At 35.8% G+C, this 26,712-nt stretch overlaps 2 pseudogenes; one reads left to right on the top strand and one right to left on the bottom strand.

The window, feature by feature from the left end:
- The first annotated feature begins 12,055 nt into the window (after positions 1–12,055).
- LOC143641758 (protein kish-A pseudogene) lies at positions 12,056–12,373 on the top strand (annotated as a pseudogene).
- Positions 12,374–20,404: 8,031 nt separating this feature from the next.
- On the bottom strand, positions 20,405–23,028 carry LOC143641757 (lysine-specific demethylase 2B-like; annotated as a pseudogene).
- Between the last annotated feature and the right edge of the window lie 3,684 nt (positions 23,029–26,712).

Raw genomic sequence — 26,712 nt, 5'->3', positions numbered from 1 at the left:
TATGAGTGTCAGAGGTCACAGTAAGGATGTTATGTAAGTGTCAGAGGTCACAGTGGGGATGTTATGTGAATATTAGTTTTATATGTGTTACTGTGGATGTTCTGTTAATGTTGAAATGGGAATGTTATGTGTCAGAGGCCATAGTGGGGATATTTTGTAAGTTTCAGAGGCCATAGTGAGGATATTATGTGAGTGTCAGAGATCATAGTAAAGGTATTATGTGAGGTTCAGAGGTTACTCATGAGGATATTATAGAAGTATCACAGCCCACAGTAGAAATATTTTATTAATATTAAAGGTCATGTGCAGCTATTATATTAATTTTGGATACTACAATATAGATGACAAACAGATATTAAAGACAATAGAGCAGCTATTATATTAGTTTTAGATGTTATAGTGTGGATAATACATTAATATTAAAGACCATAGTGTACATATTATATTTTGATGCTATACTATTGATATTCCTTGAATTAAAGAACAAAAGGCAATTTTTTAATAGTTATAGATGGACAGCATGCTTTTATTTTATTTGCTTATTTTTGTATGTGGGGCTAAGGATCAAACCCAGTGCCTCACACATGCTAGGCAAGTGCTCTGCCACTGAGCCACAGCCACAGCCCCAACAAAAGAAAATCATCATATTAGTTTTAGATGACATATTATGGACAGTAAGCTAATATCAAAGGGAACAAAGTAATCACAATATTAATTTTAGATGCTATGGTATGATTGCAAATTAATATTAAAGCATACAGGGCAGCTATGATATTAGATTTTTAGATGCTATAATATTGATATCATATTAATATTGAAGACCATAGGGCACTTATTATGTTAGTTTCAGTTGCTATAGTATGGATATTTAGTATTAAAGTTTACAGGTTACCTATCATATAAGTTTTAGACACCATTATAATATCTTATTAGTAATAAAGGTCACAGTGTTAGATGCTGAAGTATGGATATCATATTAAAGGCCAGAGAGCAGCTATTATATCAGTTTTAGATGCAAACTGAAAGACATTCAAACCTTTTGGCTTTGCTGTCTTATCCTGATTAGCACAGTAAAGTTGGCTAAAAGCCAAGTAATATTTATGCCTGAATGCTGTGCTGCCTAAAAATTTTCTTCACTAGATTAATTACTCCATCACCTTTAAGTTCAGCTTTATAGGTAGTCTCAAACAGGCAGAATGTAGGCAACTTCTTAGCCAGTATGTAACAAAAATGGCTGATCCTCAAGGCAGATATTATATTAGTTTTAGTTACTATTGCATGAAGGTCACATTATTTTTAAAGGCTACAAGGAGCAATTATATTATTTTTATATGTGTTAGTATGAATGTTCTGTTAATACTGAAAGCTACTAGCTATTATATTATTATTAGAGGCCACACTATGGATATAATATTAATATTAAAGGCTACAAAGAAGCTATTTTATGAGTTTTAGATGCTATAGTATAGATACAGTATGGATTTTACTTTAATAATAAAGAACACAGGAACCATGTTACATTACTTTTAGATGCCTTAGTATGAATATTACATAAGTAGTAAAGGCCACAGGAGGCTCTTATGTTAGTTTCAGATGGTGTACTATGGACACTATTAGTATGAAAGGCCACAAGTCAGCTTTTATATTAGTTTTAGATGTTATAGTATGGATGTCATAATAGTATTAAAGGCCACAGGGCATATATTACATTAGTTTAAGATGTAATAGTATGAATATTACATTGTTAAACACTTTTAGTATTTTTAGATATTAAACTATGGATATTACATTAATGTTAAAAACCATAGGGAATCTATTTTATGAGTTTAAGGTGCTATATTATAGATATAACATTAGTATCAAGGCCACAGAGCAGTTTTTATATTAGCTTGAGATGGTATAGTATGGATATCATTTTATTACAAAAAAACTACAGGGAAGCTATTATATTAGTTTTTGATGATACAACTTGGATATTATATTAATGTTAAATGCAGTGGAGCATTTATTATTATTATGTTTATTATATTATTATTATGTTATTCTAGATGCTCTTGAATGGATATTAATATCAAAGGCTACAGGGCAACTAAAGGCTTAGTTGTAGATACTATACTATGGATATTTTGTTACTATTAAAAGCTACAGTGTAGGGCTGGGGCCGTGGCTCAGTGGTAGGGCGCTTGCCTAGTATGCGTGAGGCACTGGGTTCGATCCTCAGAACCACATAATAATAAAATAAAAATATTGTGCCCACCTATAACTAAAAAATAAATATTTAAAAAAGCTACAGTGTAGGTGTTACATCAGTTTTAAATGATATATTATGGATATTATATTAGAATTAAAGGAAACAGGTCAGAAATTATATTAGTTTTATGTGCAGTAGTATGATATTACATTAATATTAATGGCCACGGGGCAAGTATTGATTAGTTTTAGATGCCATAACATGGATACCCTATCGGGATTTGAAGCTATGTGGCAACTAACATATTGATATTAGATGGTAGAGATAAATATCATGTAAGTATTAAAGACCGCAGGATATATATTAATTTAATATGCTATAGTATGAATATCACATTAATATTAAGACTACAGGGCATTTTAAAATTAGTTTTAGATGCTATACTATTGATATCACAGTAATATTAAAGTCCACTGGGTGGATATTCCATTTGATTTAGATGATATAGTACAGACATTATATTAGTATTAAAGGCCACAGGGCAGCACTGTATTAATTGTATATTGTACAGTATGGATCTCTTATTAATATTAGAGACCCCAAGGCAGACAACATTTTAATTTTAGATGCTATATTTTGTATATCATGCTAGAATTAAAAGGCCACAGGGCCACTCTTATTTCAGTTTTGGAAGTCACAGTATTAATATTATTTTAATATTAAAGGCCACAGGGCAATTATTATATATGAACATCATATTAGCATTAAAGGCCAAAGTGACATGACTGTGCATCCAGCCCACTGGTCTCTGCCAAGAAGTGGCAGCTGAGAAGTGGAGCAAAACAGTGGAGCAATGACCTGGGCAGAACGGACCAACACACAGGGAAGCTATGGCATGCTGACTGTCATCCCACCACAGCTCTGCCTGGCCCAGTGCAGTGCAGAAACCTGCTTCATGCAGTGCTGCAGCTCTAGACTACCCCCACCTGCATCCAGAATCCAATGATCTCAACCTTCCACTTCCTGAGAAGTGGGCATAAATGTAAGTAAAGGAAACCCAAATAGGATTCAGAGATAACCAATAGCATGAGTACTTTTTAAGACCCTAATTTTTTTTTTTTGCATGACTTTGGATCAATAGCTTTCTTACTTTTTACAAACCCTGATGAGCATAAGTTTGGACCAATAGTGTTGACCTGTGTGCTATATATAAAGTCCTAAACTAGAATTTTCAGATGGCAACCCTTGTAGGTACTCCTCTCACATTGTGGGAGTTCTGTTTCTATGCACATGGAATCAATCTTATTCTTACATGCACCCTTCCTGATCTGTGGATTTCACTATTCAAATTCACAAGACAAGAACCCATAAAGAAGAAGAAACTGAGAGCTGCTGGTGTTTGCTGCAGTACTGGAGGGCATGGACTGCCATTAAGAGCTACAACACATCTTGGCTATTGAGGCCTCACATTGTGCTGACCCCTCTGCCAGCAGAAGCAAAGAAACTCTAGTTCCAACATGACAATGATATTAGTTTTAGATGCCATAGTGTGGATATTATATTAAGGACTGCAGTGCAGCTATTTTATCAGTTTTAGATGATACCCTATGGATATCATATTAATATTAAAGTCCACATGGCAGTTTTGGATGCTGTCATATGTATTTCACATTAGTATTAAAGGCCACAGTGCAAACATTATGACACTTTTAGGTGCTATAATATGGATATCATGTTAGTATTAAGGCCAGAGTCCAGCCATTATATAAGTTTTAGATGCTATGGCATTGATATCATATTAGTATTAAAGGTCACAGGTAATGTATTAGTTTTAGATGCTGTACTATGCATATCAGTATCAATAACCACAGGGCAGTAATTAGTTTCAGATGCTGAATTATTATTATTTTATTGTTAAAGGCCACAGGGCACATATCAATTTTAGATGTTATACTATGGATATTATATTAGTATTAAAAATCAGAGGGGAGGTCTTTTATTATTTTTAGTTGCTACTCTATGGATGTTATTAGGTAGTAAATGTGAAAAGGCAGATAATGTGTCAATTTTTGATGCTATGACACAGATATCAGGCTATTATTAAATGTCACAGGGCAGTTATTACATTAGTTTAGAGGCCACAGTATAGACATCATATTGATATTTATGACTAATGTATTAGTTTTATATAACATTATGGGGTATCATATTAGTAGCTATTTTATTAGTTTTAGATGTTATAGTATGGATATCTTAAAATAAGCCACAGGACATTAATTTTAGATGTTTTAATATGGATATTATGTTACTATTAAAGGCAAAAAGGCAGATATTATATTATATTATATATTATTTTTAGATGACATCATATGGATATTGGAATAAAAGACCATGTTATTAGTGTTATTGGTCAGTGTGGTTATAATAGTAATATTAAATTCCATATTTCAGTAACTATATCAGTTTTAGATGCTATAATATGGGTATCATATTAGTTATAAAGGCCACTGGACAGCTATTATATCAGTTTTACAAGATATAGTATGGATATCATATTAGTATTACAAGGCTCCAAGGCAGTTGTTATTTCAGTTTTAGAGGCTACATTACTTATATTATATTAATATTAAACATACAGGGCAGCTATTATATTAGTTTTAGTTTCTATAGTATGGATATCATAGTATTATTAAAGGCCACACTGCAAGTATTATAGCAGTTTGGGATGCTATAGTATTAATATCATATTAATATTTAAGGTCACAGGGCTGCTATTATATTAATGTCAGACACTATAGTATGATATTAAAATGAAAGGCCACAGGAAAGCTATTATATTAGTTTTAGCTACTATAGTATGGATATCATATTAGTATTCTTTGCCATAGGCAGGTATTATATTAGTTTACTTTATTGATATATTTGTTACTTTATAGATTTTTAGTATTAAAGGGCACAGGATATTTATTGTATTAATTTTAAATGGTATAATACAGATATTTTATGACTATGAAAGTCCACAGGGCAGATATTACATCAGTTTAGGTGTTTTATATGGATGTCATAATAATATAAAAGGTCAGGTGTAGCTATTTTGTCAGTTTTAGGTATAATATTATGGAGATTATATTAATATAAAAGGCCCCAAAGAAGCTATTACATTAGTTTCAGAAAATCTAGTTTGAATACTATGTTAATATTAAAGGTCACAGGTCCACTATTATTTCAATTTTAGATGCTACAGTAATTATATCAGATTAATTAAAGAACACAGGGTAATGATTCTATTAGTTATGCATGCTATAGTATGAATATCATATTAGTGTTAAAGGCCACAGGGCAATTATTATGTTAGATTTAGATGCCAAGGTCGAGATATCATATTATTATTAAAGGTCACATGGCAGCTATTGTATCAGTTTTGGATGCTCTGGTATGGGTTTCACATTAGCATTAAAGGCCACAGGGCAATATGTTATGTTTAGATGCTATAATATGGATACCATATCACTATTAAAGGCCACAGTACAGCTATTGGTTTTAGATAATGTGATATGAATATTATATCAGTATTAAGACAACAGTTTGGATATTTTATTGGTTTTAGATGCAATTTCATGTATATTTCAATATTAAAAGCCACATGGCCCCTATACATGTGGGATTACACTACTGGACTAAAATTTAACTATGTACAGCCAGAGGAATGAAAAGTCGTGCTCCATTTGTATACAATATATCAAAATGCATTCTACTGTAAAATAAATAAATAAATAAATGAAATTTTAAAAAAGAGATCACTCAGGCCACCTGCACCAATACTGCCATTGCTGCTGCCTCTGATGCCACTGCTGCCAGCCTGAGGTTGCCTGGAGGCCTTCTTTCTGGGTACTGCTGCCCTTGCAACTACAACCACCTGCTGTTGCCACAGAAGACACTGCTGCCCCGATGCTGCTGCTGACCCCCGGGGATCACCTGGTGACACTGTCTCCATAGCTGCAGTTGCAGCTGCCACTGCAGCCACCAGTGCTGCTGACCTGCTGCCTGCTGCCAACAATCACTGCCATTACCTCTCTACCACGGTCTAGAGGACCGCTGTGAGGAGACTCCAGGTTTGTTTGCACACATTTTTGGACACTAGCCAGGTCCTGGGGCCCAGGTGCTAGCAGGTTTACCACCATAAGAGCCTCTCTCTGGGGACTCCAGCTGGGACATGCAGGTCCAGTGTGATGCCTGTGGGTTTGGAGGAGCCTAGGGTCTTCCGGCTGAGTTCTGATGGCCCATGTCTTGCTGCTGCATCTCAGCATTGCTCCTTTGTATGAATGTATCCCTAGTGGTCTCTCTGCAAGTAGAAGCAGCATTGAGATCTTGGGAATGCAGTATGGCCAAGAGGTATCTGAAGCACTGATCAGTGGGATAGTGACTGGGTTTGTGAGAGCTGATCTGGATTTGGTGATCACAAGACAGCAGAGACAGGGCTGAGAAACTGTTGAACACTGACAGAGACAGTTCAACTTACCAGCAAGACTTATTTTGTTTTTTGATTCACAAATATCTCTGCCATATTTGGAAAAGGATTTTTTTTATGCATCAGTGTGTGGAGAACAATAATATATAAATAATTTTTTTGCATTTTTGTTCTTTTCTTATATGTTTAATTTTTCTCTTTGTTTGTATTCTTCCTCTCTCATCTATTTTCTTTCCAACATTTCTCCAGCCAACAGCCAATCTCTGTCAGCTCCTCTTGCACTCTTCCTGTGAATTTTTAATTCTATCTTCTCTCTTCCTCCCTTGCGAATATTTCATGATACACTACCTCTGTTCTCTCATCCACCATTTGAAAATGTAAAGCATTTTAACAAATTTTCTGTTTATATTATAGATACTTATTGAACTCATCATTTTGGTTTGATGTGAGAAAGCAGTAGACACCTTAGTGGGAGCTATTAGTTTTAAGGCTATTTATTGTTTTCACTGGGTGCTGCTGATATTGGTCTCACCATTAAATGTGAGGTGCTGGAAACCTTCAGGGACACATATACATCTACAGGGTAGAATTTATGCTGCCTTTAGATCCATACTTCTAGATGGGAAAACACATTAACAACATGAAAAAACAAGGGAATAAAGCATCCCAAACTAGAATGCTTCAACAACAGAAGCCACTGATAACATAGTAGAAGAAATGTCATAAGGAGTTCAGATGGTACATAATTAAATTGATATGTGAAGTAAAGGATAGTATAAGAAGTGAAATCAAAGAAAAAATACAGGAAGTGAAAGATCACTTCAATAAAGAGTTAGAGATCATGAAAAAGAAAAACAAACAAAAATCCTTGAAATGAAGAAATCAGTACACCAAATTATAAATTCAATTGAAAGCATCACCAACAGACTAGACCACTTGGAAGTCAGAACCTCAGACAATGAAGACAAAATATATAATATTGAATGTAGAGTTGAATGATCATGCAGAGAAGATGGTAAGAAACCATGAAAGAACTTCCAAGAATTATGGGATAACACACACACACACAAAAAAAAACAAATTTAAGAGTTATCAGGATAGATGAAGAAGCAGAGGTACAAACCAAAGGAATGCACAATAATTTCAATGATATAATAGCAGAAAATTTCCCAGACCTAAAGAATGGAATGGAAAATCAAACACAAGAGGCTTACAGGACTCCAAATTTACAAAATTCCAGCAGACCCACACCAAGACACATTATAATAAGAATGACTAACACAGAGAATAAAGATAAAATCTTAAAGGCTATGAGTAAAAAATAAAATTACATAGTGGGGAAACCAATTTGGATCTCAACTGATTTCTCAGCCCAGACCCTCAAAGCTAGGAGGTTCTGCAATAATATATTGAAAGCTCTGAAAGAAAATGAATGCCAACAAAGAATTTTATATCCAGCAAAATTAAGTTTCAGATTTAAAGATGAAATTAAAACCTTCCATGATAAACAAAAATTAAAAGAATTCATAACTAGGGAGCCAACACTACAGAGCATTCTCAGAAAAATATTCCATGATAATAAAGTAGGAAAAAAAAAACAGTGAAAACAGCAAAGGGAGGATCTACACTAAAGTGACGTTCAACCAAATGAGAAACCAAGACAGATCAAAAACCAGAAATAAAGTAAAATAATAGGGAATACATATATCTAAATGACTGGGAATCCTATCTCAATAATAACCTTGAATGCTAATGGCCTAAACTCATCAATGAAAAGACATAGACTGGAAGATTGAATTAAAAAGCAAGACCCAACAATACACTGTCTTCAAGAGGCTCACCTCATGGGCAGAGACATTCACAGGCTGAGGGTGAAAGAATGGGGAAAAACTTATCACTCATAGGGACTGTGTAAACAAGCAGGGGTTTCCATTCTCGGGTCAGATAAAGTAGGCTTCAAACCATAGTTAATTAGAGGAGCTAAAGAAGGACATTTCACACTTCTTAAGGGAAGTATATGTCAGCAAGACATAACAGTTAGAAATATCTATGCCCAAACAATGAAGCATCTAGGTACATCAAACAAACCTTTCTCAATTTCAAGAATCAAACAGACCACAACACAATAACACTGGGTGACTTTAACACACCTCTCTCACTACTGGACAGATCTTCCAAACAAAAACTAAGTAAGGAAACTATAGAACTAAATAATACGATCAGTAATTCAGACTTAACAGACATATATAGAATATTTCATCCATCAATGAGCAAGTACACTTTCTTCTCAGCAGCACATGGGTCCTAAAACAGACAATATCTTATGCCACAAGGCAACTCTCAGTAAATTAAAAAAAAAAAAACACAGATGATTTTTGGGGTTTTTAGTCCTCGTTCCCTCCCGACCTGCAGGAGAGATAGGGAGAGCGTGCCCCGGTCAGGAGGAGCCAAGGAAGGAGAGGGCGACTGACCACCGCGCCCAGCCCTCCCTCCCCGGAGGACAGTCAGGCGTCAGGGAGACCAGTCGAGGCTGGAGCTCGCTTGTTGAGGAAGCACACACACTAACATAAGGCCCAGGAGCCATCAGGATAAAGGTCAGCAGGTGAGGAGAGCTCACTGTGCACCCATCCTACAGGCCGTGAGGGAGACAGAGCTGTCCACGAGGGCGGAGGGTTCTGAGCCTATCCTAGAGGTGGTCCGATTTTTCATCACAACCCACGGTTTCGCCTTCTGGCTGATTGCCAGGCGCCATCTTAGCCATGTGCAGCCCCAAGACCAGGAAGTGAGCCTCTGTCTGCAGTTAGGTTTCCTTTTCCCCGTCGTAGGTTTCTGTGTCTCTGATGTGTCATGCCCTACAGATAATACCTTGCATTCTTACAGACCACAGTGGAATGAAATTAGAAATCAATGACAAAATAAAAAATAGAAGCCACTATAACAAATGGAGACTAAATAATACACAATTGAATGATGAGTGGATAGTGGGAGAAATCAAGGATGAAATAAAAAAAATCTTAGAGGTAAATGAGAACACTGATATAACATACCAAAATCTCTGGGACACTGTGATGGCAGTACTAAGAGCAGAGTTTATTTCATGGAATGCATTCATTAAAAGAATAAAAAGTTAACAAATAAATGACTTAACACTACATCTCAGAGCCTTAAAAAAAGAACAAATCAACACCAAAAGCAATAGAAGACAGGAAATAATTAAAATCAGAGCTGAAATCAATTAAATTGAAACAACAGAAACAATTGAAAAATTAACAAAACAAAAAGTTGGTTTTTGAAAAAATAAATAGAATACATAAACCTCTGGGCATGTTAATGAAAAGAAAAAGACTCAAATTATTAAAATACAAGATGAAGAAGGAAATATCAAAAGGATGCGTCTAAAATATAGAAGATAATTAGAAACTATCTTGAAAATTTATACTCTAATAAAATAGAAAATATCAAAGACACAGACAAATTTCTAGAGACATATGACCTATACAAACTGAATGAGGAGGTCATACATAATTTAAATAGATCAATTTCGAGTAATGAAATAGAAAATGCCATCCAAAAGCTACCAACCAAGAGAAGCCCAGGACCAGACAGATTCTCAGCCGAGTTCTACAAGACTCTCAAAGGGGATTTAACACCAATACTCCTCAAAGTATCCCATGAAACAGAAAAGGAGGAAACCTTCCAAACCCATCTATGAGGCTCATGTCACCCTGATACTAAAACCAGACAAAGACACATCAAGGGAAAAAAAACAAACTTCAGACCAATATCCTGATGAACATAGATGCAAAAATTCTCAATAAAATTCTGGAAAATCTCATACAAAACATACTAAAAAGGTTGTGTACCATGATCAAGTGGGGTTCAGCACAGGGATACAGGGTTAGTTCGACATATGGAAATCAATAAACATAATTCATCCTATTAATAGACTTAAAAACAAGAATGGTATGATCATCTCAATAGATGCAGAAAAAGCATTTGACAATTACAGCACACTTTCATGTTCAAAATAAGAAAACTAGGGATAGTAGGAATATACTTCAACATTATAAAAGCTATCTATGCTAAAACCAAGGCCAGCATCATTCTAAATGGAGAAAAATTAAAAGTCTTCCTTCTAAAAACTGGAACAGACAAGGATGTCCTCTTTCACCACTTCTATTCAACATCATCTTTGAAACTCTAACCAGAGAAATTAGACAAAAGAAAGAAATTAAAGGGATGCAAATACATAAAGAAGAACTCAAACTATCACTATTTGCTGATGACCTAATTCTATATCTAGAAGATCCAAAAAAATTCCATCAGAAAACTTCCAGAACTAATAAATTAATTCAGCAAGTAACAGGATATAAAATCAACACCCATAAATCAAACACATTCCTAAATATCAGTGATGAATCCACTGAAAGAGAAATTAGAAAAAGTATCCCATTCACAATAGCATCAAAAAAACAAAACAAAACAAAACAAAACAAAAAACCCTGGGAATCAATCTAACAAAAGAGGTGAAAGACTTTCTACAATGATAACTACATAACACTAAAGAAAGAAATGGAAGAAAATCTCAGAAGATGGAAAAATCTCCCATGCTCCTGAATAGGCAGAATTAATATTGTCATACTACCCAAAGTGTTATACAGATTTAGTGCAATTCCTATTAAAATTCCAATGACATTCTTCATATAAATAGAAAAAGCAATCATGAAATTTATTTGGAAAAATAAGAGACCCAGAATAGCTAAAGTAATCCTTAGCAGGAAAAGTGAAGCGAGGCATCACAATACCAGACATTAAACTATGCTACAAAGCTATAGTAATAAATACAGCATGGCATTGGCACTAAAATAATGCCATTTGATGATTATATGATTCTTGTTTTTAAGTGTATTAATATGATGAATTACATTTATTGATTTCTATATGTTGAACCAACCCTACATCCTTGGAATGAACCCCACTTGATCGTGGTGCACTATCTTTTCAATGTTTTTGTATGCAATTTGCCAATGGTAGACCAATGGTACAGAATAGAAGACAAAAAGACAAACCCATATAAAAATGGTTACGTCATACTAGACAAAGGTGCTAAAAACATTCACTGGAGAAAAAATAGGCTATTCAACAAATGGTGCCGGCAAAACTGGAAATCCATATGTAGCAAAATGAAATTAAACCTCGATCTCTCTCCCTGCACAAAAATCAACTCAAAGTGGATCAAAGACTTAGGCACTAGAACAGAGACCCTGCACCTAATAGAAAAAAACATAGGCCCAAGTCTTCACCATGTCAGCCTAGGATCTGAGTTCCTTAAAAGGGTTCCTATATCGAGAAGGGCCTGTGGGGCATGCACGCCTCTTCTGCCTGGGGCCCTGTAGGGTGATGTGACTGGGGCATCCCTGGCCTCACTGTCTGCCTTTTTCAATTTTCAGAGTCTGTTGGCTGAAATCTTGCTGCATATATGTACCTGTGCTTATATCTGGTCCTTGGCACCCAGCCTTCTAGACAGAAATAAAACTGGACTATTGGGAATATTTTGGAAGTGTGCCAGAATTGGTGAAGGAAAGAGTCCTTATATTGTAGAATGCTGTGTAGTGATGGCCTTCAGCACCCTTTTCATACGTATCTTGGAAAAATGGCAGAATTTAATCGCCATCAGACTTCAGTGTGAACAAGGACTTATCTGCAGAAAATAATGGAAAGAATGGTTAACCTTTTTATCTCTGAACATTGATGAGAGAAATTTCCAGATGGTGTTCTCTATTTTTATGTTATTGGACCAATGTTTTGTATAAATAACTAAGATATAACAATTTGATACACAGAGTTTAATAGTCTGTAACAATTAACCTCAGTACTGTTGCTACAGTATTTCATTTTGTGCAAATGTCAAAAAAAAAAAAAAAAAGGATTCTAAAGTGCAAGAAGTAAAATCAAGAATCAATAAATGGGATGGATTCAAATTAAAAAGCTTCTTCTCAGCAAAGGAAGCAATTAATAATGTGAGGAGAGAGCCTACAGGTGGGAGAAAATCTTTACCACATGCACCTTCAATAAAGCATTAATCGCTAGGACATATAAAGAACTCAAAAGAACTTAACACCAAAAAAACAATATATATATATAAAGACCACAGAGGAGGTATTATATTAGTATTAGATGATATAGAATGGATATTATGTCAATATTAAAGGCGACCAAAAAGCTATTCTGTTTATTTTAGATGCTTGCATATTGATAGTATATTAATATCAAAGGCCACAGTTCAGGTATCAAATTAATTTATAGTGTGAATATTATATTAATATTAAAGACCTCAGGGCACATTTTATATTACTTTCAGATGCTAAAGTATGATATTACACATGGCAGCTCTTCTATTTGTTTTAGATGCTATAGTATGGATGTCACATTATTATTAAAGACCCTGGGGAAGGTATTTTGTTATATTTAGATGGTATAGTATGGATATCATATTAGTATTAAAGGCCACAGGGCAGCTGATATATTAATTTTAGGTTCTATAACATGCATATCATATTTCAGCTTTAGATATTATTTTATGGATATCATATTAGTATTAATTGCCACAGGGATAGGTATTATATTTTTTCAGATGCTGTGGTATTGAGATTTCATTAGTATTAAAGGACATAGTGCACCTATTTATTCATTGTACCAGGGATTGGACCAGGGGTGCTTAACCACTGAGCCACATCCCCAGTCTTTTTGTATTTTTTAGTTTGAAATGGGTATTGCAAAGTTGCTTAGGGCTCTGCTAAATTGCTGAGTCTGGCTCTGAATTCATGATCTTCCTGCCTCAGCATCCCAAGTTACTGAGATTACAGGTGTGCCCCACCACACTCAGCTAATTAATTTTTGAGGCCCTATTATGATTATTATATAAGTGTTAAAGGCCATAGTGCAGTTATCGTATTAGTTTTAGATTCTGTATATGGATATCATTTTAGCATGAAAGGCAATATTGAAGTTATTACATTAGTTTTGGAGACAACACTATGGATATGGATATTATATTAATGTTAAAGGCCACAGGACAGGTATTAGTTTTCTAGGATTGTGGATATTATTAATAATAAAGGGAACAGGACAGTTATTATATTAATTTTAGTTGCTATAATATCTACATCATATTAACATTTAAGGCCACAGCACAGCTATATATCTGTATTAGATACTGCACTAAAGATGTTATATTAATATTAAAAGATGAAGGGCATTAATATATCGGTTTTCTATCTCATTGTATAAATATAATAGGATTAAAGGTCATAGGGTAGCTATTATATTAGTTTTAGATGCTATAGTAAGGACATTATATTAAAATTAAAGGTCATATGTTACCTATTATGTTAAATTCATAATTTGATATATTAATAATAAATATCACATGGAAGCTATAATGTTGGTATTGGTTACTATAGTATGGATCCATATTAATATCAAAGGCCAAAAAGCAGCTATTTCATCAGTTTTAAATGTTCTAGTATAGATATCATATTGATATTAAAGCCCCAGGTCCACAATTATCCAATTTTAGTTGCTTTACTATGGATATCATGTTAGTATTAAAATCAACAGGGCAGTTATTAATTTTAGATATAACTCTAGGAATATCATTCATTAATGCCATAATACAGATATTATATTAGTTTAATTGCTATAATATGGATATCACATTAATATTAAAGGCCACAGAATTCCTTTTTATCAGTTTTAGGTGCTAAAGTATGGACATTAAATAAACATTAAAATTCCCCAGGAAGTTATTGTTTGATTTCACAAGCCTAAAAAGGATAGTACATTAACATTAAAGGCCACAGGACATATATTACAATGGTTTTAGAGGCTATAATATACATAACATATTCATAGTAAACACTATAGGGCAGCTATTAGTTTCAGATACTATAGTATGGATATCACATTAGTATTAAAGGCCACAGCACAGCTGCTATATTAGTTTTATTTATTTATTTTTAAGAGAGAGAGAGAGAAATTTTAAAAATGCTGTCAGTGGACACAACATATTTATTTTATTTTTATGTGGTGCTGAGGTTCGAACCCAGTGCCCTGCGCATGCCAGGCAAGCACATTACCGCTTGAGCCACATTCCCAGCCCTAGTTTTAGATACTATAGTTTGGCTATCATATCAGTGTTAAAGACCACAGGGCAGCTATTATACCAGTTTTTAAAGAATATGGTATGGATATTACATTATATTAAATGTCAAAGTGCAGCTATTATTATTAGTTTATGATGTCATAGCACAAATATTACACTAAAATGTAGCCCATAGGACAGTTATCATATTAGTTTCAAGAGTTATATTATGGATATTAAATTAATATTAAAGGCCACAGGGATGCTAATATATTAATATCAGAGCTATAGGATATATGTTATATTAGTATTAAAGGCCAAACTTTATTATATTATCTTAAGGTATTATTTTATCAATATTACATTAACTCAAAGGCCAGAGGTCACCCATTATTTTAGTTTTTGATGTTATTCTATGAACACAATATAAATATGAGAGGCCATATGTCAGTTATTACACTTGTTTTAGATATCAAAGTATGGATATTACATTGATATTACAGCCCAAAGGGCAGTTCTTTTAAGTGTTTAAGGTGCTAATGTGTGTCTATTATATTAGCATCAAAGGTCACAGGACATACATTATATCAGTTTTAGATGCTATAATACAGATATCATACTAGTATTAAATGCCACAGGGCAAGCTATTCTATTTGTTTAACATGCTGTAGTATTGATATTACATTGATGTTAAAGGCCACAGAATAATATTAATATTGAATTAATATAGCTTTAGTTCCTATAGCATGGATATTAGATTAGTATTCAAAGGCACAGAGAAGTTATTACATTATTTCAGAATGGTAGAGCATGGACATTTCCATAGTATTAAAGGACACACAGCAGATATTATATTAGTTATAGATACTATAGTGTGAATGTCATTTGGTATTAGAGGCCGTGAGGCAGCTGTTATAATAGTTTCAGGATCTGTAGCTTTTTTATGACATTAGTATTGAAGGTCAGAGGGCAGATATTATATGTTTTAGTTGATATATTTTGGATATTATATTAATATAAAATACCACAGTATGACTGTTCTTTTAGTTTGAAATACTTTTAATTTGATATTATATTAGTAATAAAGAACTCAGGGAAGATATTACATGTGTTTTACATACTTGTTTTAGAGGATACAGTAGGGATATTATATTAATATTAAAGGCAACAGATCAACTATTATGTTAGTTTTAGATGCTACACTATGCATATCATATTGCTACTGAAGGCCATAGGGAAGCTATTAGATCATTTTTACATGATATAGTATGTATCTCATATTACTATTGCATTACTTTTAGATGGTATTGTATGGCTATCATAGAACTATATTAAAGGCCATAAGAAAGCCATTATATTAGTTTTAGGTTCTATATTATGGATATTATATTAATATGAAGGCCACAGAGCAACTGTTCCTTTAGATGCTATAATAAAGATATTATTTTAATATTATTTTTTTAGTTATCAATGGAGCCTTATTTTATTTATTTATATGCAGTGCTGAGAATCAAACCCAGTGCCTCGCACATGCTAGGCAGGTACTGTACCACTGAGCCACCACCCCATCCCAGATAGTATATTATATATTAAAAACTAAAAGGACACAACAGGTTTATCACATTAATATTAAAGACCCCTAGTAGCTATTATATTAAGTTTAGATGCATAATAGGATTAAAGGTCACAAGTCATTTATTACACTAGTTTTAGATCCTATAGTAAGAATATAATATTATTACTAAGAATACAGTACATGTATTTATTTAAGATGATGGATTATAAATACTACATTAATATTTATGGCCACAGGGTGTCTATTAATTAGTTAGATATGGTATCATATGAATATTACACTAATATTAAAGGAAACAGAGAATCTATTATGAGTTTGAGATGTGGTAGTATGAATATATTACTATAAAATGCCATAGGCAGCTAATATATTAGTGTTAAATTCTGTAGTATAGATATTACATCAATATTAAAGGTCATTGTGCATCTATTATATCAGTTTTAGAGGCTATAGTATGAATATCACAGTATTAAAGAGCACAGTCAGCTATTAGTATCAGGTACTAGAATATGGACATTATATTAGTATTAGAGGCACAGCGACATATATTAGTTTAAGATGATATATATAGATATTATCTTAAATTTTTTTTTTAAAGAAAGAGTGAGAGAGAGAGGGAGAGAGAGAGAATTTTGTTTTTTAATATTTATTTTTTAGTACTCGCTGGACACAACATCCCTGTTTGTACGTGGTGCTGAGGATCGAACCCGGGCCGCACGCATGCCAGGCAGGCGCGCTACCACTTGAGCCACATCCCCAGGCCTTATATTTTTTTTTAAGAGAGAGTGAGAGAGAGAGAGAGAATTTTTTAATGTTTATTTTTTAGTTTTCGGCAGACACACATCTTTGTTTGTATGTGGTGCTGAGGATCGAACCCGGGCCGCACACATGCCAGGCGATCGCGCTACTGCTTGAGCCACATCCCCAGCCCAGATATTATCTTAATATTAAAGGGCACAGAAATCTAATATAGATTATATAGATTATATATAATATATTATGAATATCGTATTAATATAAGTTGTCACACGGCAAGTAATAATATAGATTATTATTATTAGATTAGATAGATAAGACAGTATGTATATTACATTAATATTAGATCTCAGGGCAGCTATTATGTTCAATTGAGATACAACAGTATGAATATCATATTACTGTAAAAAAACTCAGAGCAGCTATTATTTTAATATTTGGTGTCAAACTAATATAAAAGCCATAGGGTAGCTATTATATCAATTTCAGATGCTATATTATAGATATTATAACTTTTTGTAAACCACAGGGTGGCTATTATATCAGTTTTAAGTATTATATTATGAATATATTAGTATGAAAGACCAAAGAAAATTAATATATTAGTATAGTATGGATATTAAAATAATATTAAAGGCCACAGGGAAATTATCACATTCATTTTAGGTCCTACAGTATGGATATTTTATCAGTATTAAAGTTCACAAGTTCAGCCATTATATTAGCATAAATGCTACACTATGGATATCACTAATAATAATGCCTCAGGGTAGCTACTACATTAGTTTAATATGCAATAGTATTGAAATTACATTGATGTTGAAGTCCACTATGCAGCTATTATATTAACTTTACATGCTATAGTATGCATATGATATTAACATTAAAGGACATAGGGCAGCTATTATAATACTAGTTTTAGCGGCTATGGTATGGATAGCATACTATATAATATATACAAGGCAGTTATTTTATTAGTTTTAGAATGTATATTATATTAGTATTAAAAGCCATAGAATAGCTCTTCTGTTTTAGATGCTACAGTATGGATATTGCATTATTATTAAAGACCACAGGAGAGCTACTTTGTTATATTTAGATGATATAGCATAAATGTCATGTTAGTATAAAAGTCATTAGGTCCCATATTTTATTAATTTTTAGAATCTATAGTGTAGATATCATATTAATATTAAAGGCCACAGAACAGCTATTATAATAATTAGATGGTAAAACATGGATGTCATATCAACATTAAAGGCCACAGGATAGGTAATATATTAGTATCAGATGCAAAAGCATGGACAGTCCATTCATTAAAGACCAAAATGCAGCTATTATTTAGTTTTAAATGCTCTAGTAGGATATCACAGAAATATTAAAAGATAGAATATCTATTCTATTTGATTTAGATGTCATATTATGAATATCATATTAATATAAGTTGTCACACAGCAAGTATTATATTAGTTTCAGATGCTATAGTATTGAGATCTCATTTGTAGTTAAATCCACAGGGTTCCTATTTATTTTATTTTCTATTTTTTTGTACAACTATTTATACAAATTCAACAAAGGTAATATCACATCAGGGAAGGTCTAGGAAACACCACCATTCGACTATGGCACGTATGAATGCAGAACATTACAAATACACAACAGCCAGGTTACAAACCTAAATGAGAACTTGCCGCAGTCTCTGGCTGGGCACAAATCACGAGTCTCCACACAGCTTGTAGATTCAAACAGCAATTCTTTATTCCCGAACTCACACCGGCCGTCTACAAACACGCTCTGGGGAAATCCACGTTCTCTGCCCAAATCCACTCCGCATGGGCTTCTGTCTCCCAAAATATACTGTCTGACCCTAAGCACTCAAGAGGAACTCAGCAGCAGGATACGCCCTATTCTAAAGGGGGAACACCCTAATCTCCTATTATGCTAAACTGCCCTATTCTAAAGGGGGAACACCCTAATCTCCTATTATGCTAAACCGCCCTATTCTAAAGGGGGAACACCCTAAACACGGATCCTGCCCTGGTCCTTGAGCAAGGTCACCTTTCAGAAGTCCTTCCACTAGACAGCATGGGAGTAAGCTGGCAAGGAATTTGTCATACCTACTTGGCTGATGGCTCCCAGCAAGAACTCAACTCACACTTCAAAGGAGAGGGAAAAAAGGAAAAGAGGCTGTCTGGGCACATGTATTCTACGTCTTGACTCCCAGTATAAATTAGATCTATGTCAAGTACAAGAGCTCATGCCAGAGCAAAACCCTCCTGAGTACAAAGGCTGAAGTCTGAATTGTAAAATTTCTAGAAAAAGGTGAATTCTCTACGGAGGAAACCCGGCAAAGTGTCTTACTTCAACTGTAATTTACATCTGTCCACACCATGCTCATGTAACTTCTTGACATATCAAGTAGGCACCACTTCCAGTTAAACATGTTTTTAAGTTGAAGGTCTTGGCCCACTTTGTCAGATCTGGGCACATTTGTAGATGAGTTCTTTGTGTTGATATAGTATAGGTTAAGTTCTCTCCTACCTGAAGGAAATCAGGAAAGTTGGCAATCTCAAAACAATAAAAACACTGGTATGCATTCAAACCTTGCATAAATAGCTTTTAAACAATTTGTACAAAAATAGTTCTTCATAATGTAAGATGTAACAAAACCAACCAAACAAAATGTGTCAGGACAGCAGCAGATGGGGTGTGTGGTCCACTTTATGTTGACACCAAAAACACTGGCATTTTAAGGTACAATGTGTCCAAAACAAAAATATCATGGTGGGTGGGGTAGGAAGAACCCTAAGCTTAGGTTTCTAAGAAAATTCCTCCAAAGCCCATCTTCCTCCCACAGGAATGTATTCTTTTTTTTTTTTTTAAAGAGAGAGAGAATTTTTTAATATTTATTTTTTAGTTTTAGAGGACACAACATCTTTGTTTGTATGTGATGCTGAGGATCGAACCTGGGCCGCAGGCATGCCAGGCGAGCATGCTACCGCTTGAGCCACCTCCCCAGCCCTGGGAACGTACTCTTGTAAAGGCCCTTAGCTGTGGTCCAGAAAGCAGTGCACTTACAACACAGAAAGACCAGAGGGAAGAGTCTGGCTCACACATCCCCAAATGAGTGGTTGAACGGCTTCTCCCTTGGCAAGACTTGCAAAATGGAATTATTCTGGGGTCTGTTGTTCCAAGTTTCATGAGAAATAAAAGCCCTCATGTTTTGTAAAGTCTTTCTCCTCCCCGGCTGAGCCTACCCCCATCTACCCCCTATTTACATACTTGTCCTTGGACTAACTCGGTTTTTTGCAGGAATTTTTCTTCCACTTGCCCAAACTGGACACTCACAGACATTTCAGCTATGAACTGCTCATAGCCTTCCTTGGTGACTTGCTTGCAGCACTTCAGGTCAATATGACAGAGATTTCCACAGCATTTAAAGAAGGACAGGCACTAATCAGTGACCTTATTGCAATCTGACAGGTTGATCTCAGAGAGTCTCAGGTGGAGGTGCTAACAGCGGTAAGCAAGTTGATGGACTGGTTGGTGACATGGTTACAGTAACTAAGGTGGAGCTTGGAGAGCAGGGGCATGTGGTAGATGATAAGCCGCAGGTAGACATCTGTGATGTCCAGCCCTGCCAGGCGCAGCTCTACAATGTCCCGGAGCTTGCTCCGATTGTCCATCTGACCTGGCTTGTTATCTATGGGTAGAGACAGAAGATCCCACATCTGGGCATCCTTTAGTCCTTCTACCCACTGGACATCCAGAGTCTGGAGGAGTGGACAACTGGAGCTACAGAGGGCTGAGACTGCAATCCATGAGCAGCCAGACAGCACCAAGTCTCGGAGCCCAGGCAACAAGTTGATGAGCCAGCTCAGCTGCTTCTTGGAGATATTGGTCTAGCTGAGGTCAAGGGAGATGGGCTGTTGCCGGATGATGCTGCTCAGCATCAGGGGTGTGATGAACTTGCAGTGGTTCAGGTCAGTGCAGGTCTACAACTGCTTATCACAGCACCAGTGGTTCCAGGTCCTGCAGACCCACATGCAGGCACACAGGTCTTGGTGGCTGAATTAGATGAAGACAGCCATCCACACCTCCCTGTGCATGACATGGGCTGCCCCATCATCCAGGGGCAGTGAGTCAGGTGGGAGGGCTGATGGGGGTGGCCAGATCATGTGGCACTCCATCTGGATGCGCTTGGGTGGGGACATGGAGGCAGAGGCTGGGAGATGACTCTGGGTGGGTCGCACAGGCTGGGCTCCATTGAGCCCCTTGCTGAAGCCATGGGGGCACTCACAGAGGCCCAGGGGCCCCTTGGGCTCCTCCTTCTCACTCTTGGGTTCTGACTTGATTGGCTGGTGGTTCTCTGTGGGCCAGGCTGCTCTCTGTCTTCTAGATCTTGTGGTTGAGCTCCTTGCTCAGCTCCTTGTTGGGAAGCCACTGTTTCTGGGCATCTTCACCTTTTTCTTCTCCTCTGGGCCCCCCGGTCCCCTCATTGCTAGGCCCAGCTGTGGGCCAGCTGGAGCAGGAGTGGCCACTCTCCCTGGTCTGGGGGGGGGGGTGCTTCAAGCAGATCACCCTCTGGTTCCTGCTTGAAGCCTCGAGGGGCTTGTTGGCCAGCGCCATCTGTCCTGAGTTATTCCAGGACCTCTGCTTTTTCCTGAAAGTTCATCTTCTTTGCCAGGTTTTAGCTGCTGCTGGAAGTGAGACTGGATCTCCATCAAGGGCTGAGTCTGCTGCCTAGAAGGGGCCTGGCGAGTGGTGAGAGGAGGAAGCGTGGGGCGTTTGAAGCGTCAAGGCTCATTTGCATCCACTCAGCTGTCGGGGCTTCTGTATTTCTGCTTCCTCCTCAGGTGTACATCGTCAGATTTTCAGCACAGGATGCCATCGGGGGCACCTCTTGGGGTGCTTATCTGACCTACGCTGGGCAGCCTCTTCACAATCACTCCTCCGCTCACAGGCTCCTGCCTTTCCGTCCCCGTTGGTTCATCTTCTGCTCCTTGAGCTGAGAGCTGGGCAGGTTGGAGGCCTACTTAAAGCCAGGGCCACGCTTTGTTTCCGGGTCTGGCTGTCATGGCTACACTTCCGACACTCCAGCAGTTTGGAAGCTCCTGTTGTCCACACCCTCTGACTCCTTACTCTTAAGGCCTGCAGGATGGATGGTCTCACTGCAGATGGAGTACTCCATGAGCATGAGGTTGAACTTGCCCTCTTCCTCTCCACTGTGCCCTCCCTCACCGCCGCGCCGCACACAAGGCACACAGCAGTGCGGGGCAGCGCTGGCACAATGCACGGCCACCTGAGCAGCTCTGCTTCTTCAGCCCGCCCGGACTTCTTCCTGTCCTGGCAGGCAGGCCTGGCACTTGCTGCATCGCGTCTGGCGCCTGCAGGCTCCTGCTGTGGTCCAGTTGGTGGCCAGTTTCACTGTGGAGGTCAGGCCCAGCTTGCCCTTGGGTAGACCCACCGCCCTGGTTCCGGTGGGAACACATGTGAGGACAAGGAGAAGTGGCCATGTGACACCAAGTATTACTGGCCCAAACCAGAAGTTGGAGAGACAAGGAAGGTTCCTTCACTGTAGCCTTCAGAGCGAGCTGGCCCCTGCCGGCTGACACCTTGATTTCAGGCTTCTGGCCTCCAGAACTGGTCTGGTTCCGGTTCATAGTCATCGTCCTCGGCACTCACGGACATGGCCAGGTGGTGGGCCTAGGCTCATGGTGCTGACGTGGCTGAACCGCAGCGTCTGGAGCAGCCTCGGCTCCTCCTGGCCTGGGCTGGGCCTCGGCTGCCGCGGGGAGGGAGACACTCACCTGCACACCTCGCAGGCCCACAGGACGGGGCGGGAGGGGCTGGCCGGGTGCCTGTTGTTTAATGTTCGATGTCAGGCTGTGCATATTATATTAGTATTAAAGGCCACACTAGCTATTTTGTTCATGGTAGATACTATAATATGGAAATATTTTAGCATGAAAAGTGACATGAAAGCTATTACATTAGTGTTGGAGGTTATAGTATTGACATCATAGTAACTATAAATGTCACAGGCAACTATTATATTAGAATTGGATGCTATAATGGATATTATATTAATATTGAAGGCCACAGGGTAGCTATTACATTAATTTTGGATGCTATAGTGTGGATATTAGTATTAAAGGCAACAGGAAAGATATTAGTTTTAGGTGAAATGCTTTGTGTATTACAGTAATATGAAAAGTGACAGGGCAGCTATTATATCATTTTAGAAAGTATAACATGGGGGCTGGGGATGTGGCTCAAGTGGTAGCACGCTTGCCTGGCATGCGTGCGGCCTGGGTTCGATCCTCAGCACCACATACAAAGATGTTGTGTCCGCCGATAACTAAAAAAAAAAAAATAAATATTAAAAAAAATTCTCTCTCTCTCTCTCCTTTCTCCTCTCTCTCTCTCTCTTTAAAAAAAAAAAAGAAAGAAAGTATAACATGGTTATTATAATAGTGTTAAAGGCTAAAGGGCAGCTAATACATTAGTAACAGATTCTACACTGTGGATATCTGATTAGTATTTAGCACCACAGTGTAACTATTTTTATTAGTTTCACATGCTACAGTATGGATAATATATTAGTATTAAGGCAACATGACAACTGTTATATTAGTATCAGGTGCCTCTCTATGGATCTCATATTAAAAATAAGGCCACAGAGCAGCTATTATATTCATTTCAGATGCTAGAATTAAAAGCCACAGGATAGCTATTATGTAATTTCTGATGCTAAATATGGATGTTATATTAACATTAAAGGTCACAGAGCTGTTAATATATTAGTATCAAATGCTACACTAGGGATATTACATCAATTAAAGGCCAAAAAACAGCTATTATTTAGTTTTATATGCTCTAGTTAGATACCAGTAGTATTGAAGGCCACAGGATAGCTATTATATTAGCTTTACATAGTATACAACAAATATCATATTAGTATTACTTGACAGAAGACAAGTATTATATTCATTTCAGATGCTAATTGATATTATATTAGTATTAAAGGCCTCAGTGGAGTTATTGTATTATTTTTAGATGGATATCATGCAGCATGAAAGGAGATATGGAAGCTTTTACATTAATTCTGAAGACCATACTATGGATATTATATTAATGTTAAATGCTATAGAAGAGGAATTATGTTAGTTTTCTAGGCCACCATATAGATGTTATGCTAATAAAGAAGGAAACAGTTCAGTTATTAAATTAATTAGTTGCTATAAAATCTATATCATATTACTATTAAAGGCCACAGGACAGCTACTAAAGATGTTAGATTAATATTAAAAAGCCACAGAACATTAGTACATCAGTTTTCAATGCTACTGTATGGATATCATGTTAGTATTAAAGGTCACAGATCAGCTGTTATTATTTTAGATGCTATAGCATGGATATTATATTAAAATTAAAGGGTAAAGGGTAGCTATTATATTAGTTTTGAATCTATAATGCCTATATTATATAAATTATAAATGTTACAGGAAAGCTATTGGATTAGTGTCAGATACTATAGTTTGTATATTATATTAATATAAAAGACCATATGGTAGCTATTATATTAGTTTTAGATTATATAGTATAGATATCATAGTATGAAAGGCCTGAGGGCAGCAATTTTATTAGCTTCTGATTTATAATACAGATAAGATATTCATTATAATAACTATAGGGCAGCTATTTTATTAATTTGGGATAATATAGTATAGAGCTTATTTTTGTACTAGAGGCCACAGGGCAGCCATTATATTACATTGTAGGCCACAGGATACATATTATATTAATATTAATGGCCACAGGGCAGTTATTATTTCAGTTTTTTGGCCAAAGTATAGATATTATGTTAATATTAAAGGCCAAATGACATTTATTACATTGGTTTTAGAGGCTGTAATATGCATATTATATAAGCATTGAAGGCAGATAATATATTAGCTTTAGAAGCTATAGTATGAATATCATAAGATTCTTAAGGCTTCAGGGCAGTTGTCTTATTGCTTCAGAGGCTACAGTATGAATACTGTGTCAGTATAAAGGGCGACTGGACAACTAGTATACTAGTGTTATATGTTCCACTATGGACATCACATTAGTATAAAAGGCCACAGAACATCTCTGATGTCAATTTTAGATGCTACAATATGAATATGTTAGTATTAAATGCCACAGGGCAGCTATTATATCAATTTTAAATGATATAATATCACATTAAAATTAAAAGCCAAATGACAGCTATAGAATCAGTTTTCAATGCAAGAGTATTGCATTGAAATTGAAAGGCCACAGAGCAGCTATAATATCAGTTTTAGATACTACGATATGGATATAGTAGTATTATAAGTCACAGGGCAGCTATTATATTTGTTGTAGATACTATAGTATGGATATCAAAGGCCTCTGGACAACTATCACTTCAGTTTTAGATGTACACATATTACATTTTTATTAAAACCACAGTGCAGATATTGTATTAGTTTTAGGTGCAACAGTGTGAATATTACAATAATACTAATGTCTCAGCTGTACAAAGGATGTTACCTTAATAGTGAAGACCCTTATAATAGTTTAAGATGCTATCGTATACATATTATGTTAGTACTAAAGGCCAAAATCCAGTCATTATTTTAACTTTTGATGCTATGATGTGGATATCATATTAGTAGTAATTGCCATAGTGCAGCTATTATAAAGTGTCAGTATAAAAATATACTATGGATATTAGTAATAAAGACCTCAGAGCAGTTGTTACATTTGTTTTAGAGATTGTAGTATGGATATTAACAAAAAGGCTAAAGTTAATCTATTATATTAGCTTTAGATGCTATAATATGGATATTACATTAGTGTTAAAGGCCACAGGGCAGCTATTATAACAGTTTAAGATACTAGAGTGTATGTGTTTTACTACTATTAAGGGCTACAGCTATACCATTATATTAAGAGGCTATATAGTATAAATATTGCATAATTATTAAAGGTCAAAAGGCAGGTGTTATATCAGTTTTAGATGTTACAGTATGAATATATTACTACTAAAGTCACAGTATACTTACTTTATTAATTTTTTATTCTATGAGTATCATATTATTATTAAAGTGAAGAACAACTATTGTATTAGTTTTTCATGCTATATTTTGCATATTATATTAATCTTACATTTTTCATGGCAGCTATTATATTAATTTTAGATGCTGCCATATGGATATAAGTTATAAAGGCCACAGAGTAGCTATTATATCAGTTTTAGATACTACAATATGTATACTACATTAGTATTAAAGGACACAGGACAACTATTATTTCAGTTTTATAGGCCACAGTATGGTTTTTATATCAATATTAAAGGCCATGGGGCAGCTATTATATCAGTTATACGTGTTCTCATGTGACTATCACATCAGTATTAAATGCCAAAGGCAGTTATTACATATGTTTTAGATGCTATAATAAGGACATCATATGAATACCAAAGACCACAGGACAACTATTTTTTTTAGTTTTAGATGCCATAATACTGACATCATATTATTATTAAAGGCTGAAGGGCAGCTATT

This window comes from Callospermophilus lateralis, chromosome 5 (genome assembly GCF_048772815.1).
Source record: "Callospermophilus lateralis isolate mCalLat2 chromosome 5, mCalLat2.hap1, whole genome shotgun sequence".
Classification (NCBI taxonomy): Eukaryota; Metazoa; Chordata; class Mammalia; order Rodentia; family Sciuridae; genus Callospermophilus; species Callospermophilus lateralis.
This window is presented reverse-complemented; position numbering and strand designations above follow the sequence as displayed.